The sequence below is a fragment of the Sphaerodactylus townsendi genome, linkage group LG09 (assembly GCF_021028975.2).
Source record: "Sphaerodactylus townsendi isolate TG3544 linkage group LG09, MPM_Stown_v2.3, whole genome shotgun sequence".
Lineage (NCBI taxonomy): Eukaryota > Metazoa > Chordata > Lepidosauria > Squamata > Sphaerodactylidae > Sphaerodactylus > Sphaerodactylus townsendi.
In genome coordinates this window covers 3,160,314-3,178,544 of record NC_059433.1, presented here as the reverse complement: position 1 = coordinate 3,178,544, position 18,231 = coordinate 3,160,314, and the positions used below count along the sequence as shown (strand labels likewise).

The 18,231-nt window shown below is 44.6% G+C and overlaps 1 protein-coding gene across 7 annotated transcripts in view; it reads right to left on the bottom strand.

The window, feature by feature from the left end:
- TRIO (trio Rho guanine nucleotide exchange factor) overlaps positions 1-18,231 on the bottom strand; it is a 312,768-nt gene that overhangs the window by 166,321 nt on the left and 128,216 nt on the right. The window lies entirely within an intron of this gene.

Sequence of the window (18,231 nt, the reverse complement as noted above, 5' to 3'; positions counted from 1 at the left end):
CACAGGACCATGATTTAGCCAAGGGTCTGCATTTTAGCTGCTCCTATCACATGCAGCTTCCTTTTCAGTGCTGACCTGAATTTTCCAATATCAGCAATCTGTAGCCCTATAAACCAGAATCAGAAACTATGATTTGAAGGGCAAATGGTAAACCATGGTTTGCTGATTTGGACATAACTGCAACAGCTGGTTAGTGCCAAACAGGGAACAAAAAGAGAAGTCGTGCATGAAAAGGATAAGGGGCAAGCCCATGAAACATATTTTGAGCCATATTAAGTGATTACCACTACAGTGGTAGAAAAGCCATTCTTAAGCAAACTAAAATAAAGACGGGCTATCGTGACACCCGGGTGGAGGACATCTCCAGCTGCTTGGGCAGTGGTCTGATGACCCCCAAATCAGCGTTCCTGTTTTGTAGATGTTAGAACAGCCTGCTAGCCACTGATTTTACTGGGGAGTTCCACTGGCACGTGGCTTGATTGAGTTGAAGGTCTGATGCTCAGGAGTCCTGTCTTAATAAGCAGGAAGTTTCCAAGACAGAAAATCTTGAACAAGCTGAGTTACTGCCCCCAACAACCTTGAAAGAGCAGTCCAGTGTCAAGCATGGCGACAGGGGCAACCATTTCCCCAGTGCAATTAACTTGATGCAGTGAAGTTCAAAAACAGACATCCTGAGAAGCTGATGATGAGACTTCTCCTATCTGTGGTAATTACTGTTCAGTTGGATTGATTGATTAATTAATTAATTAGACGTCTGGCCACCCATCCCAAAAGGGCTCAGGGCAGTGTACAATCAATGAAAACAAAACTAACAATAACACACTTACCCCCTGCAACCAAAAAATTGTAACCATAAGCATCAGCAGTACTCATAAAACAAGAATGGCTGCTTCCCTCACAGACCCACGGGAGGCCAAAAGTACCAGGATGCTCAGCCTAGCAGGCTAGATGGAAAAGCCTGGCAGAACAGCTCCATCTTGCAGGCCCTGAGGAACTCATTCAGATCCCGCAAGGCCCTAAACTCCATAGGGAGCTTGTTCCACCAGGTGGGGGCCAGGACTGAAAAGGTCCTGGCCCTTGTAGAGGCCAGCTGGACATCCTTCAGGCCAGGAATCTCCAGAAGATTGTTAACTAAAAAAGAGCATGCTTCCAATTCACAGAAAATGTCTTCTTATTAGACAATACTAGCAGTGATGTCACTGATTCAGAAGCCACGTTTCTTTCTTTCCTTCCTTCCTTCCTTTTTATTATTATTATTATTATTATTATTATTATTATTATTATTATTATTATTATTATTATTATTATTATTACTACTACTACTACAAAACAGTTATACACAGCAAACAAGATCAATATGCTGGATTTTGTATTACATCACACGTCGGACACTTCCCAAGCATCTAGGACTGTGTGATGTATCGACGAATAATGCGTGCAGAGCCGAGTAAGGTGGCCTTTTGCAGCTGACATATGGTGATTCTGTCAGCGCCAATTGTTTTTAAGTGCCGTTGAAGATCATTATCATCATCATCATCATTATTATTATTATTATTATTATTATTATTATTATTATTATTATTATTATTATTATTATTATTATTATTATTATTCTACAAAATACACGGCAGCCAGATTTCTCTGTCGGTGTTGGTCTACGTCACCATCAAGCCCCAGCCAGGGCCCTAGGATGTTGTGATGTATCGGCGAAGGAAGTTTGTGGAGCCCAGCAGCGCGGCTTTTTGAAGTTGACAGATGTAAAGTAAATATGCTCTTAAACTGTAATGACCTTGACTGTTGTCTCGCAGTGGCAAAGTTTCTGGCTGAGGTTTGCAAACTGAACTTATGATCCAGAGTGAAGTTTTATCTAGTAATTTTAATTGTATTTATATTGTATGTTCTGTATGCCAATAAAGGCTTATTGAATTGATTGAAGTTGACAGATGTTGATTTTGTCGATGTTTCTTGGCTTATTTATAATTCAGAGTTCCAAGGGTAAACTTGACTAGTCCGTCCGTCCGTCCGTCCGTCCTTCCTTCCTTCCCTACTTACTTCCTCCCTTCTTTCCTTCCTTCCTTCCTTCCTTCCTTCCTTCCTTCCTCCCTTCCTCCCTTCCTTCCTTCCTTCCTTCCTTCCTTCCTTCCTTCCTTCCTTCCTTCCTTCCTTCCTTCCTTCCTTCCTTCCTTCCTTATTGTTGTTGCTGTTGTTGTTACTCTTCTCTTTCTTCTCCTTTGTCTGGCCTGAATGAACCTATTGTTTATGAAAATGCACTGCTATGCCAATAAAAGTTGTTGGTGTTGTTGATTCAGAAATCTCTGTAGCTGCTCAGCCACCACTCTCTCAATTACCTTGCCCAGGAATGCAAGATGCAATACTTGGTGGTAACTGGGCAGATCTAAAAGATCTAAATTTGGTCTCTTCAAGGGAGGGCGAACCACTACCTCTTTCAGCCAACCTGGAAAAACTCCTTGCTCAAGGGAGCTATTGATGATGTTCAACAGGTGGCTCCGTAGCTCCTCCCGGCTGGCTTTCAACAGCCAGGAGGGACATGGGTCAAAAGGACAAGTGGTAGACCTCACAGCTTCCAGAAATCTGTCCACCTCGGAGGGGTCAAGCTGGGAGAAATGATCTAAACATGAACCAGAAGGTGGCGGCCAAGGAGCTTCTAGTTCCCTTATTGTACCATCAGTGGCCAGCGGGGAAAAATAGCTTGCAAATGACTCACAGCTGAATGCCAATTGATTTTTAGGACCTGTCAGTAGGGTCATAAGAGTCTGAATCACAGTGAACAATTGTGCAACGCGAGAGCTAGCAGTAGCGATGGAGGAGGCGAAGAAAAACTTATTTGCCTCCTTCAAAGCCTTCTCGTAGGATCTCATCAACATCCTATATGAGCATCTTGCCCCTTGTCACGTACCTGCCGCCACACTCTCTCAAGCCGTCTCAGCTCCCATTTCATCCTCCTCAGTTCCTCTGAATACTATGGAGCTGATTTGGTGCAGGGGCGGAGAGGGTGTCTCGAGGCGAGCTCCTTGATTGCTTCAGAGAGCCTGGAATACCAGTCCTCTACCAGCGCAACGAGCGAGTCGCCAGGAGGGGAGCCTCCCGCAAGAGGTTCTGGAATCTCATGGGATCCATAAGATTCCATGGGCAGGCCAAAATTTGCCCATCGCCTAGACGGGGAGGGGGGGGGGCAAACTATGTGTATGCCTTAAGGATGTAGTGGTCAGACCATGGCACTCAGTCCACTGAGGATAAGGCCACATGCACACCTGCCCAAAGATCAGGTCGAGAGTGATGCTTGTAACAGTTCAAAGTGTTGTGTGTTTCGTTTTCATTTATGTGTGTTTCAATTCTAAAATTCTCCTTATATTTACTCTATGCATGCCAAGATACAAGGGGAAGGCGGTGGCTAGTTGAGGTTGCCCAAGCATGGGTCCTGTCAGGGCAGTGTTTCCTGATCATTCAAGGGAAGATGGGAGTTTCAAAGACTCTCCTGAATTGTGCTTGTTGCAGTGAATAAGTGAGCAGACCCAGGGTCGATTCTTTAACTGTCGCTCAATTGACAGTATGGTCTGTACTGAAAAAGAGCTGCTGGTCAATTTCCTGCTTCATTCTTCCCTTCCTTCCAGGAGCTCAGGGAAGCAAATGTTTGAGTGTCTCTTTAATGGAGAGGCCAGTTGCAGAAGAAGGGGGGAAGAGAGAGGGGAGGATGATTGGTTGGCAGGAGAGAGAAAAGAGAGGGGGGAAGTTTAGGAAAAGGTAATTCTCAAGCAGAGGGAGTTGGAGGGGGAACAGAGAGAAGAATGGTTGAAGGAGGAAAGAAGGGACCTGATAGTAGTATGAAGTTCACACTTCAGCCAGTAGGGGGCCAGGTCTGCAACCCCAGACTCTGCATCTCATCCATCAGAAGTCTTGACTGAAAGGAACAGTAAGCACCTGGCTGGGAAAGCCAGTTCTCACCCACACCTCCACTACCCTGTTGCTATATTCCCCTTACTACCCACCCCCCACCTTTTCCTTCGCAGGTAAGGCAAAGAAAGTGGGAAAAGTGAAAGAAAGCAAAAGTCCACCACCAAGGTCATAGAAGAGCTGGAAAGTCATCTGGAAAGCCAGAGATGCCTCTGTTACCCTGTTTCCCCGAAAATAAGATAGTGTCTTATATTAATTTTTGCTCCCAAAGATGTGCTATGTTTTATTTTCAGGGGATGTCTTATTTTTCCGCTCCCCAGCTGCATGCTCTGGTCAACGGGCATGCTTCCAAACAAAAACTTTGCTAAGTCTTACTTTTGGGGAATGCTTTATATTTCGCACTTCAGCAAAACATCTACTACGTCTTATTTTCAGGGGATGTCTTATATTCGGGGAAACAGGGTGTCTACAGTTGCTAGCACAGGGAAAGGAGGGAAGAAGGTGGAAGGGTTTTCACCCAGACATTACACACACCCACACACATCCTGATATTGGGAGAGAATCCTATCCTGTGTTACATACAGCCTTAAACTGTTCGAAAGGAAAGTTGAAGCCACATCGATGACATTGGAAGCTAAAAAAGAGAGAGTCAAAACCGTATTTGGTCACAGCAGAATAAGAATGAGATAATGTGAGAATGACAGAAACTTTAGTTGAAGGACAAAGTGGCAGAGTAGAGGGGGGGGGGGGTCACCACAGCCGAAAGTAATTGCCAAACATAGTTCTATTCACATTAGAAAGAGGAACTATAGCCTCATGTAACCAGTACTTGTTTTAAAAAAAGCAAAATAACATTTTAATTTAAAATTAAAACGCAGCGCACAGACACGTATCAAAGAACACGAAAGGCACTGCAGACTATTTCAGCCAGAAAAATCAGCAATAGCAGAACACATGATAAACCAAACCTGGACATAGAAATATTATTTGAAAAAAAAACAGAAATTCTGGACCACTCTGAAAGCCACTACTGCCAGACTACACACAGAGAAGCAATTGAAATCCATAAGCTACATGGACAATTTTAACAGGAAGGAAGAAACTCTGGAAATGAACTGAAACTTGGCTGCCACAGTGTTGGAAAATACTAGGGTCGTAAGACTGTGTCAAACCAGCTCCACACAAACACAGGATGACCATAGACAAAAAGAAACAGGCCAGGATACTTCTAATTCAGATGCTCCCACCAGTGCGACCTTTACATCTACAGTGGTTACTTCCTCCCAGGCTTATAGTCTTCATTGTTGTTACTCTCTGGCTACTTCTATCTCAGATGCCCCCCTCAACTATTGGACCTGGCTACTTTCGTTACTCATAGACAAGGTTTCCCTCAATCTCCACCCTGACACTCCCCACACACCCCTGGACAGATTATATACTCCACTCTGCTTCTCTCCCCAACATCAGATCCTCTGAAGATGCCAGCCACAGATGCAGGCGAAACGTCAGGAGAGAATGCTGCTAGAACACGGCCATACAGCCCGGAAACCACACAGCACCCAAGTGATTCCGGCCGTGAAAGCCTTCGACAATACATTTTAATTTAAGTTAACTCGGAAGCCTGTACTAGAGAAAATTATGAGGGGTTTCGACTCGAGGTTGCATAGACCTACAAAGATGCTTTACAGTTTTAACACATTAATTTGGGAGATGTTATAAGGAAAGTGTTTGGAATTAAATTCCTGGTGGCACTTGAAAGGTTAAGAGAGGAAAAGTTTTGTTGTGCACACAGCAAGAAGAGAGGAGATGTCACAAGGTTCATAAAGCATCTCAGTTTGGGAGGAAGAAGAAGAAGAAGAAGAGTTTGGATTTATATCCCCCCTTTCTCTCCTGCAGGAGACTCGAAGGGGCTGACAATCGCCTTGCCCTTCCCCCCTCACAACAAACACCCTGGGAGGTAGGTGGGGCTGAGAGAGCTCCGAGAAGCTGTGACTAGCCCAAGGTCGCCCAGCTGGCATGTGTGGGAGTGCACAGGCTAATCTGAATTCCCCAGATAAGCCTCCACAGCTCAGGCGGCAGAGCTAGGAATCAAACCCAGTTCCTCCAGATTAGATACACGAGCTCTTAACCTCCTACGCCACTGCTGCTTGGAAGTGGCCAAGATGCAAAACATGGGGGGGGGGGGGGAATCTACTAGAACCAGGATGATATTAGAGTCCAAACAGAAGGCTGTACAGGCTACAGCTGCATGTGGGCCCCTAGTTGCCCATCCCTTCCACATAGCTATACTTCTGTCAGCCACCAAGGCAAAACACTGCAGCCACCACAGATGGCAGGGAAAGGAAGAGGTCTCAGCCTTATCTGAGTTTTATTTTACGGGACAGGGCCATAGCACGCATCATCTCCCTGTGGTTTGGCAATAAAATCAGAACAGCATCAGGTCAGATCGTTAATGTAAAAAGGGGGTGGTATTAAGACAAATACTAGATCAACAAGTCATTAAAAACACCACTGTGTCAGCTTCTACTTCTTGACATTGTACTGGAAGCCGCATGAGAGTGGAAAGTTCCAGCAACACTCCAGCTCTTCCATTTTATTAAATCTCTCCTCCACCTTTTTTTTAAGTGTCTTCAATTTATTTGTTAATTGAACAACATATTTTTCATGATCTCAGATTTAGCTGATTTTTCCAGGGTTATGTCCATAGATTTTTCCCTTATGGTAGCTTGAGATAACAGAAAGAAGCGACAACCTTTAAACTGACAGCTCTTCGGTCTCGAGCTGTGCCTGTCCGTATCCACAGAGCTGCACCATTTTTTAAATAAATTTTTCAAAGTATATTAAACAGAACAGAAAATACCAGAAACAAAAAGAGACAAGAAAATACCAGAAAACAGTTAAGAATAAAGAACAGAAGTATCTACCCACAATTATATTAAATACACATTACATTGTAGATCCCAGTATGACATTTTCAAGTTATAAAGAGACGGTTCTAACATTTTAGAATCCTGTTGTTTATCCAACTCCAAAACATTTTAATAAGTCCAGTTATTATATCATAGTCATAATACATTTTCAGTCCTCAAGTTATGTTTTTACATAGTCTGATCAAATTCAAATAAAAAGTAAAGACCCAATTTCTCATCGAATTAATGTTTCGAATGTCAATTTACAAAATCAGTTTTTAGCCATAATAGCAAATTCTCCGATTTTATTTTAACAACATTCGACTGAAATACCTTTATCAGATTTCCAACTAGTTGCAATTGTTACACTTGCTGCAGTTAATAAATGCCAGTCCAGTTTCTCAGGAAGCTTTTCCAGTAACATGCCCAATAATATTGTTTTTGCTGTAAGGGGAAATTTAAATTTAATTATCTGTTGCATTATCTTATGTATTTTTATCCCAAGCTTCTTGATTTTGTTGCAAGTTTGCCACATGTGAAAAAAAGTCCCGACCTTTTTATAACATCTCCAGCAGAGATCATAAATTTTTTTTGGTCATTTTCTTAATTACTTCAGGGGTAATATGCCATCTGGAAAACATTTTATACCAATTCTCCTTCAGCGTCTCACTTGCAGTAAGTCTAATGTCTTTAGTCCAAGATTCCCATTGTTGAAAAGTAATCTCTTCATTGAAGTTTTGTATCCATTTTATTGTCAGAACTTCCTTAAACCAGTCAAAAAGAAACAGTTGCCGGAGAACAATGATTTCTTTATTGCAGGTAAGAATAGGCCAGTACAGTTCGGAAACGCTTCTGGTTGGCCCCAGCCAGAATGCTGCTATATCAAAGCTAAGCATGCCCACTTCCCCTGCCCACCATACAAGTATCCCACAGCTGTGCTCAGTCTGAATTATTATTATTATTATTATTATTATTATTATTATTATTATTATTATTATTATTATTATTATAAGATTTATAGGCTGCCTCACTCCCAAAGGGCTCAAAGGCTCACAATACAGCTGTTTCCAATAACAGCACATAAAATACATAACTAAAACTTAACCCCATTAAAACAAATTTCCAACAGCAGCAGTTACTTCAAATTTAAATAACAAAGTTAAGCGCAAGCAAATTTAAAGACAGGCACCCAATTGAAAGGCCGGGAGGGGAAAGGCAGGGCCCAAGATGGAATCAAGGCCCTGCTAAGATGGAAAACTGGCAGCCTCAGTGGGGGGCGGTAGACCAGCGGCCAGCCCCGCCAAAGGCCCAATGGGACAGCTCCGTCTTACAGGCACTGCGGAACTCATCAAGGTCCCGCAGGGCCCGGACAGCTAGAGGGAGAGCATTCCATCAGGCAGGGGCCAGACGTAAAGGTCCTGGCCTGAGTCGAGGCCAACCGCATCGTCGCAGGGCTAGGGGTTTCCAGCAGTTCCGCCACTGTCGAACGTAGCGGCCTATGCGGGACATAAGGGGTGATGCGGTCCTGCAGGTATGAGGGCCCCATGCCGCGTAGGGCCTTAAAGGTCAATACCAACACCTTGAAAATGATCCGGAACTCCACTGGTAGCCAGTGCAGGCGGCGCAGCATGGGGGTGATATGATCTAAATAACCACCACCCATCAAAAGCCGAGCTGCCGCATTCTGTACCAGCTTCAACTTCCAGATCAGTCGCAAGGGAAGGCCCGCGTAGAGCAAGTTACAGTAATCCAACCTCGAGGTGGCCGCCGCAGGGATCACAGTGGCCAGGTCGGACTGGGAGAGATAGGGAGCCAGCCGCCGGGCCTGGCGAAGATGAAAAACGCAACTTGGGTAACATGGGCCACCTGGCCCTCCATCGATAGTGAAGAGTCCAGGCGGACCCCCAGGCTGCGAGACAGAGACGTTGGGGCCAACGCAACCCCTTCCAAAACAGGCGGCTGAAAATCCCTCGGTCTCTCCCCCCGGCCCAGTCAAAGGACTTCCGTCTTCGTTGGATTAAGCTTTAACCTGCTCTGCCTCAACCAACTCCAGACAATGCTGCAGAGCTGCAGGGGCAGAGGCCGCCCCGGCCCCCCATCAACAGAATGAGCTGGGTGTCATTCGCATATTGGTGACAGACCAGCCCAAAACTCCGCACCAGCTGAGCAAGGGGTCGCATGTAGATGTTAAATAAGAGCGGGGAAAGGAGGGCCTTTGAGGGACACCGAAAGTAAGCGGGGCCCTATGGGAGGCCTTATCCCTGCACCAGACCTGCTGACCCCGACCCTGGAGAAACGAAGCAATCCACTGAAGGACAATGCCCCGCACCCCAGAGGCGGCCAGGCGGTGGATCAAAAGGTAATGATCGACCATATCAAACGCTGCTGTGAGATCAAGTAACACTAGCAGCGCCGATCTGCCTTGGTCTAGCTGCATGCAGAGTATATCTGTGATGGCGACGAGGACGGTCTCCGTCCCATGCTCAGCATGGAAGCCGGACTGGAAGGGATCGAGTACCGATGCGTCCTCCAGGAAACCCTGAAGCTGCTCCAACATCACTTTCTCAATTACCTTCCCCAGAAACGAAAGATTCGAGGCGGGGCAGTAATTGGCCAGATCACTAGGATCTAAAGATGGTCTTTTCAAGAGTGGGCAGACCACTGCCTCCTTCAACCCACCTGGAAACACTCCTTGCTCAAGGGAGCTGTTGACTATATTTAACAGGTGGGGTCGTAACTCCTCCTGGCAAGCTTTTATCAGCCAGGAGGGGCACGGATCCAGAGGACAGGTAGTAGGTCTAACAGCAGCCAGGACCCTGTCATCATCAGACTCGCAGAGCAGGGAAAACTGGTCCAAACTTGGACCTGAAGACGATGAAGGAGCCTTGAGTTCCCTTACTGTATCAAGTGTGGCTGGAAGGTCCCGGCAGAGTGACGTGACTTCAGTAGGCAAACCATGTGGCCTTCAGTAGGCAAACCAAGAGAAATAAGCAGTCAGGAAACAGCAAAGGAGTAGTTTCACACAGTAAAATCACACAAGCCAGACTTCCCATCCCTCAGATCCAAAGACACGCCAACATTTATCATGCATGTTTTTACTCGTTCTGTTTCTGTTTCCATTAGGTTTGGTCAATACTCTAGAACAGTGATGGGAAACCTTTTCGAGACCAAGTGCCCAAATTGCAACCCACTTATCATAAAGTGCCAGCACGGCAATTTAACCTGAATACTGAGGGTTTAGTTTAGAAAAAACGGTTAGCTTACTCAGGAGTAAGCGTGATGGTAGTCAATGGCTTTGCTTTGAAGCAACCATGCAACCTGGGGTTTCGTAATGTGGGTCAATACATGATTCCCTAGGAGGGTTTTACCTTGTCCAGCAAGCTAAAGACCCATTGCCAGCGAAATCCTGAATCCTTTTACTCCCTGGTAAGTAGGTAAAGGATAGCACTGTAGTTCTTCCCATGAAAATCAGTGGGGTTTTTAACAGCACTTAGAAGGGTTACCTACACTGCTTCCCCAAAACTAGGTTTTAGGTTTAATGCTAATAATCTCCCTGAAATAATGAAATTATTATCACACTGGGGGCTGGCTGGGAAAGGGTGTGTGTGTGCTGGGAGAAGGAAGTAAAACTTTCGCTTTTCAAAACCCAATAAACCCCCCCCCCCACCAGGCACCTTGCTTCCCTTCCCTGCAAGGAGACTGGCTGCCTCCCTGCCTCCTCACAGGGAAGGGAAGGGCCCACCTCTGGAGTTCCAGGTACAGCCCCCCATGTCAATGGGCTTGAGCTGTGATGTGGGGGTCATTTTGGGGTGACCAAGGGAAAAAATCACAAGAATCCAGGAGGATCCATGTTTTTCAAGCATGTTTTTGGGCCACTGCGTTGCCACGGAACATGCTGCCAGCCACCTCTGTCCCAAATGTAACATGAAAAAGCCGCCTTCCCCAGGCCAGAAACGCCGTCCAAGAAACAGAAAGCAGAGAAGACTTTTGCGAGACTTTCTCCAGCCAGTTTTTCCCCTTTTCAGGGGCATCTCCTCGCCTGCACGACCCGCAGAGCCTGCCCTCCCAGTGCCTTGCGCGCCTTCCTGCCTTCCTCAGCCGGCCGGCCACCCGCTCAACAGGAACTCCTGTAGCAGCAGCAGCAGCAGCCGCCGCCACCCCAACACCATGGCCGCACTCTTCGCGGCCGGACTCCCAGCTGCCTCCTCGCAGGGAAGGGAAGGGGCTGAGTCTGCCGCTTCCCTTCTCTGCGAGGAGAGGGGGAAGGGGGAGGGGGAGATGGCCGCTTGTGTGCCCACAGAGAGGGCTCCGCATGCCACCTCGGGCACCCGTGCCAAGGGTTCGCCATCACGGTCCTAGAACACAGGTGTCAAACTCGCAGCCCTCCAGTTGTTATGGACTACAGTTCCCATCATCCCCTGCCAGCATGCTGGCAGATGATGGGAACTGTAGTTCTTAACATCTGGAGGGCTGCGAGTTTGACACCTATGCCGTAGAAATTCGGTAATATTCGGATTCGAATTTATTCGGGCATAAAATTATCTGTTTGCCCGAATAAGACAAACAACATATTTGGATATACCCGAATATTTGAGTATACCTGAAAAATTCAGGTCAGAGATTTTTTGGGTATTTTTTGCATTTCGGCCTGCAGGGGGAGCATTTTTAGTGGCACCGAAATTTCACGATATCATCCGGTGACTGTCCTGATGATACCACCCAAGTTTGGTGAGGTTTGGTTCAGGGGGGCCAAAGTTATGGACCCCCAAAGGGGGTGCCCCATCCCCCATTGTTTCCAATGGGAGCTAACAGGAGATGGGACTATCCCTTGGGGGGCCATAACGTTGTCCCCAATTAACCTAACTTCACCAAATTTGGATGGTATCATCAGGACAGTCTCCGGATGATACCCTGAAATTGTGGTGTCACTAGTTTTAAAAATGCACCCCTGATAGGCACCCTGGGAAACTGCCCAAGATCTCTGCTCTGAAGTGCCTTGGCTCCATTGTAGACAATGGGGAATTTCTGAGTGTGTAAGCAGGCTGCACATTTTTGAAGACAGAGGTGCCAGACTTCCTCTGGCACTGTTTTAGGTTTGCACACTTTTTTCAGGCAGTCCATTTGAATGTCCAGTACAAGAGGTCGATGTTGTTCCATAGAGGATGACCTTGGTGTTTTTGGTCAGTTTTAAGTCTTCTCGTCGAATCATCCAATAGTCGACTTGGGTTTTGTGGCTGCCACTGGTGTATGTGGTCAAATGTAATGGTTGTTTTTTAAAATATGTGTTTGCAATGGCCAAATTGTGGACTTCTATGCAGTCCAGTATTTGGTACCCTTCGGCATTTCAGGTGCCAAGTCCGTGTCCTCTGTGGCATTGTTCATAACCATCCCTGTGTTGTCCCACATGGCCGTTTAAATCTCTTCCAAGGATGATGTGTTCACTTGGGGAGATGGACTGTAGGAACTGGTCTAAGCTGTTCCAGAAATTCAGTCCTTGTCAGCGTCCGTGCACCCGGTTTGTGGTGCATAACATGTGACTATATGCACAGTTATTGTCCGATGTGATTTTGATTGATGTTATCCTGTTGCTTAGTCGATTTACTTCACTGACTTTTTCATAGAGTCGCTCACTGATGGCAATGGCAACACCATTTCTTTGGGTGCTGAGGACATAATAGTACAGTTTATACCTATCACCGATTTCTCTGGCTTTTTGGCCTTTCCATTTAGTTTCTTGTAGACATGCAATGTCTACTCTACGGTTTTTGAGCATGGTGGCCAGTTCGCGCATTCAGCCGGTTAGTGTTCCAATGTTTAGTGTTGCCAGATGGAATAGTCGTGGCTTTCGTTTTTGTGTTTGGTCTATATGATATTGGCATATATGATTGCTGTAATTCTGGATCATGTCCTTTTTTGTATATTAAAGTCAGATGTGCCTCTTCCCACATTGGAATATAGTTTCCCTTTATGTAAAAGTCATTCATCATTTCTTGTAGGGGGATAATTGTTGTCTCAATGTTTTCAATGTTCTCTGTTTTCTTATTCATTTCTTTTGTGCTCATCTTCTAGTAAATTCATTCCGTTTAAAATATTCTGTTTCTTTTTCCTCTTATCTTTCTTTTGTTTGGCAGCTATTGCAATTAATTTTTCTCGTATATATGCTTTATTTGTTTCCCAGGTTATTGTATTAGCTAAATTATAGATATGCCTGTTATATAGGATAAGTGATTTTAACATTTATATTCTGGATTTGGTTAAGCTTTGTATTGCTGATTTCGGTTATGTATGGTTTTAGTGTGTTTTTGGATTTTTTGTATGTTTTATGTACACACATGCAAGGCCTAAGGCTACTAATAAAACTGTTGTTCTGGTGGAATCTGGGGAGTGAATCTGTGGGGGGGGGAAAGGTCTTCTGTTCCCATGACAAAGGTTTTTGGGCATTGCTTTGGACTTGTCCTTGGTCTTGACAAGTATGCGATCAAGGGCTTTTCAGAACAGCTTTCCTCCTTGGAACAGGTAGGCGAAGACCACAGTCTTGGCGTATCAGTCCGCTTCCCAGGCTCTAAGTCAGAGAAGTTGACGAGTGATAGTGTTAGATGCCATGGCTCTAGCAGCAAGAATGAGAATGTCTAAAGTGGCATCTGTTGAGGAGGTGAGTGGTACCCTCACGAAGGTGACTATCTCCCTCTGGAAGAAGCTGTAGAATCTTCTCGGCCCAGGCAATGGAAGTTCTGCTAATCATGGATGTGGTGGAGACCTCCTTAATGGCCATAGCCAAGGCCTTGTGAGCCCTTCTGAAGGCATGGTCAGCTTATCGGTCCAAGCTGTCTTTTAGGTGACTGCCCCTGTCCTCAGAGACTTGGACAGCACCAATCAGAGAATCAACTAGAGGAACCTGTAAAAACTCATCAACAAAGAGGGTGAGGCAGATAACTTCTTGCCAGAATTGGGAATGTGCCTGTTGGCTAGAGGTTTCTTCTACTCAGCCCTCAGCTTATTCCTTAAAAAGTTGGGAAAGGGAAAAACATTTTTCTTGACCTTGCTGTGGAGAAAAAATTCCTTATCATCAGTGGCTTTGAAAATGGTATCTGGGTCATCAGGTTTCTCTCCCTCATAATGGCCCTGAATGTGTAGGGCAGCCAGGCACTTTGATAAGAGGTATTGAAAATCCTCTGACTTGAAAAAATGTGCCTCTTCTTCAGGAACCTGGGAGTCATCTGTTTCTCCCTCTTATTCATCACAGAAAAGTTCCCCCTCTTCTCTGGTGTGTAAGTCTCTTTTGGAGATACTTCCCTGGGGGGGTGGGGGTGGGGGGCTTAAATGCTTCCTCTTTAGAGCAGTCTTGGCCAGGACTTATTGCACCCAGGAATATCAATGCCAAATATCAATGCCAAAGGGACATAGATCCCCTGCTTCTCCCCCCTTGGATAGATGGAAATAGATGGAAATCCCAGTGGGAGATTGAGAACGGGGAGGGCAGAGACAATAGGAGGGAAGAGGAGGCGGGCAGTGATTGAAAGAAGTCAAAGACAGCAAGTAGAAGTAAGAAGAGAAAGGTAAAATGTCCAGAAATAGAAGAACAGAAGCACAGGCACTCTAGCTAACGGCTTCTGCCCTTGAGAAGGAAAAGGACTGAGCAAAGTGGGCGTTCCCACTCCAATGGGAAGAGGAAGTTTCAAATCATTTCCTGCCTCCACGATTGGGAATAGGAAACACCCACAAGATGTCCTCCGGCTCAGGGGAGAACTTCCCTAAATTCATTGAAATTTGATTTGAAATATTTGAAATTTGAAATATTTGATGAACTTTTTGAATAAAACAGAAAAAAATGAACTGACGGTTTATGGTTCAAGAAGTAGAAAAACAAGTACATCAATAAAGGGATGAACCTTACCCCTAAAAATAACTAAGAATTAATTTTATATCTGTAAATAGAGAGCAACTAGTACATCTTCAAGTGTATTTCTATTTGGTACAGCCTTTTAAAAGTGTTTTGTTGGTTATGCGTGTTTATGGGGGGTTACTGTTTGGCCTTTCTTTGTCTATATGTACATTCTTAAAGTTTTAATTTAAAAATGAAAAAGCAGTATTAGTTCTTCACCAAAATAAAGAACATGCAACACAATACATTCCCAAACCATGGATTTGTCCCCAACAGGGCTTGTCAGACCAACCTCATTTCCTTCTTTAATCTAGTGATGTGCTTACTGTATCAAGGGAATGCTGTCAAAGTATCGTATATACTCGTGTATAAGCTGACTTTTTAAGCACATTTTTATGCTGAAAAAGCCCCCCCTTGGCTTATATTCAGGTCTTATACTCGAGTATATACGGGATTTATATACAACTATATCTGCCCTAGACTGTGCCTCACACCAGTTTTAGCTGAAGCTCTGTTTGTGTAACCCAGGGTCCGTTGGGGGAGCTAAAGAGCTCAGATTTTCCATATAAGGAAGAAAAGGCTCCATTTCCTCAGAATTGTTAAGAGGTCAGAGTTCAGTTGTTATGAACTGTATTTGCATATTTCAGGGCTACCCTTGAAGGCTTGAAAATAAGAAGAGAGGGCTCAGCAAAGAACAGCAAAGCTGCAAGTCCATCAACAGCGCCACAGGACACAGCTAGAGAGAACTGTAAAGGACTGAGACCCTGCTAGTCTGTTTTGCATAGCAGGCCAGAACTATTATATGTTGATTATTGTTTTTGTATTGGTTCGCCATATTTCATTGTTATATTGCACACTATTGCTTATGAAACAGAAAACAGATTTAAAGTTTCTTTTGTTGTAAGTCTGGTGAAAGGTGGGATCAAAACTTCAAATACTTCGATTCGATTTCGAATACCTTTAATGGCATATAAATTGTTTAAGATTAACTTAGCAAGATAATAACAGCCCTTACAACTTTACAATTTCTGATGAGTTAAAATAACACCATTTAAAAATTTAGCCACCGCTTCCAACAGCTCGTAGTTGTGGCTGTTTAAAAGATATATAACCTTCTGTTTATCTGTAATGCCTTCACTTCCATGCAGGAAGGGGATTATGTGTTTCTTCCTACCTATCTCATAAAAAGGACAATTCAACAGCATATGAGGTACTGTTTCCACAGAACCCATGCCACACGGGCATTTCCTTTCTTTATGTGGGATTCCAAGGTGGCGTCCAAGGCTAAAGGAAGAAGGCAGGGCATTACACCTAGCTATGGTGATTGCTCTACGCCACCGGGCCTCAACCAGGAGATAAAGGTACTGGGCTACAATTAATCTATCCACAGGTATTCCCAGAGAGATCGGGGAACAGGTTTTATTAGCTTCCTCTAGCATCTGTTGAAACTCTCTGTCAAAAAGTCTCTTCTTGATAGCCCCATAGACCTCCTGCTCTGTTAACATTAGCAGGTCCTCCAAGGAAATGCCCAACTCATTAAGTTTGGCTTCGATTTTAACCCACCACTGGGTTGTGTGGAGGATGGAGCGTCCCTGGGATGTATAGTCCACTTCATCTCGATTAAAACAAATCCTGGCCCAAAACTTGAATGTACGGCACCAGGCCAGAGTTTCCAGCCAATGCTGGCCTGTTTCTAAGCACAGGGCCGCATAGGGAATAGAATGGGGCAAGCCAAGGATTTTATACAGAAAGTATGACTGGACCCTTTCAACCTCTCTGCTCCATTCCCCTATCCAGATGGGGATCCCATAAAGGATTTGTTGACTCACTTTGGCATTAAATGCTCTCAACGCTGCAGGGATGTATCCTCGGCCTTTCCCATAGAGGAAGCGTATAATGGCTGAGGCACTTAATTTAGCGGCGGAGATGGCCCGATTCCTATGTAGTGTCCAGGAGGCCCTGCTCGAAACTACTGTGGCCTATCCGCCAATTGGTGGCTTTCCATTTATGGGTAAATACCACGATTTTGGATTTATCTAAGTTAAGTTGCAAATCGTTGAGTGTGCAGTATTCTATACAACACTCTAAAGCTCTCCTTAGTCCGACTCGTGAGCGCGAAAGTACAACTGCATCATCAGCAAACAGAAGCAGGGGTATGGAAGTTGAGCCCAGAGTTGGACTATGTACTTGGGCCTCACTTAGTGTGGAAGCTAGATCGTTAATAAAGAGTTTAAAGAGTGTAGGAGCCAATACGCAACCTTGTTTCACCCCTTTAGTAACTTGAATTTTTGGGGTTAACAATCCCTCCATGTTACATCTCACGTGGCAATAGGTGTTTGTGTGCAGGATCTTAATTAATTCAAGCAACCTTGGCTCTACACCTTGGCTGCTGAGTTTCTTCCAGAGAATCTCTCTATTAACAGAATCAAATGCGCCCCGGAGATCAATAAAGGCTGCATACAAGGGGCTCTTTTTCCTCTTATATTTGGTTATCAAGCAACTTAACACCAGGCAGTGGTCGAGGGTTGACTTACCCCTTTGGAATCCAATTTGTTCCTTCCCTATGACATTTTTATCAACAATCCAATCAGTTAATTTCCCAAGGAGGTATTTGGCATAAAGTTTTCCCAAGACCGAGAGAAGACTGATTGGTCTATAATTAGATGGACTGTTAGGGTCACCCTTCTTATAGACAGGGATGATAATTGAGTAGCTCCACACAGTGGGAATTATGCCTGTTTGGTTAACCATGTTAAACAAGTGTGCCAATATAAGGGACCACCATTCCCTAAATACTATAAACAACTCTGGAAGAAGAGTGTCAGGACCAGCAGCTTTACCTCGTTTAAGTTGGCTTATAAGTTTCCCAATCTCAAGAGAGGACACGGGAGGCCAGGGGTTGTCAGAAGGTAGAACATGAACCAGGGTGGAATGAGAATTCTGGCACTCCCCCATTGTTTCCAAAAAAAACTCATACCATTGTGATCTTGAGATACTAGAAGGAAGGATGCTGCTATCTCTAAGCCCACCAGTGACTATTTTCCAGAATCTTCTAGAGTCGTTGTCCTGTACTGATTGAATCAAGGAATTCCAGCAACGATCAATTGCCTCTTGTTGATTAGTCCGTAGTTGCAATGCTAATTGAGTTTTTAACGTAAAGTAAGATGTGGGCAGGCTATCCCATTTTTGGCTTTTATAGTTTTTGTAAATTTCCCGCAGTGAGTGTTTTATGGCCATACTCCTAGAGCAGAATTCCAACCTGCGTGGAGATTTGTTGGGCGAGGATACAATCTTGTGTTGGGACTGTTGGATTAAATCCTTAATTTTTTTGGTGAGGATCAAAGATTTGAACTCCTTTTCCATTTCTGATAATATCCCTCTTACAATCTAAGTTGGGTTACATTTGGACCTACAGATGATGAGGAGGAATCCAGTTTTGAAGCATTTTAACTCTTGTGTTTTAGCTTGGTTGCTGATTGAGTTAAGGTTTTTGTACTTTTAAAGGTATTGTTGAGACCATATTGTTCT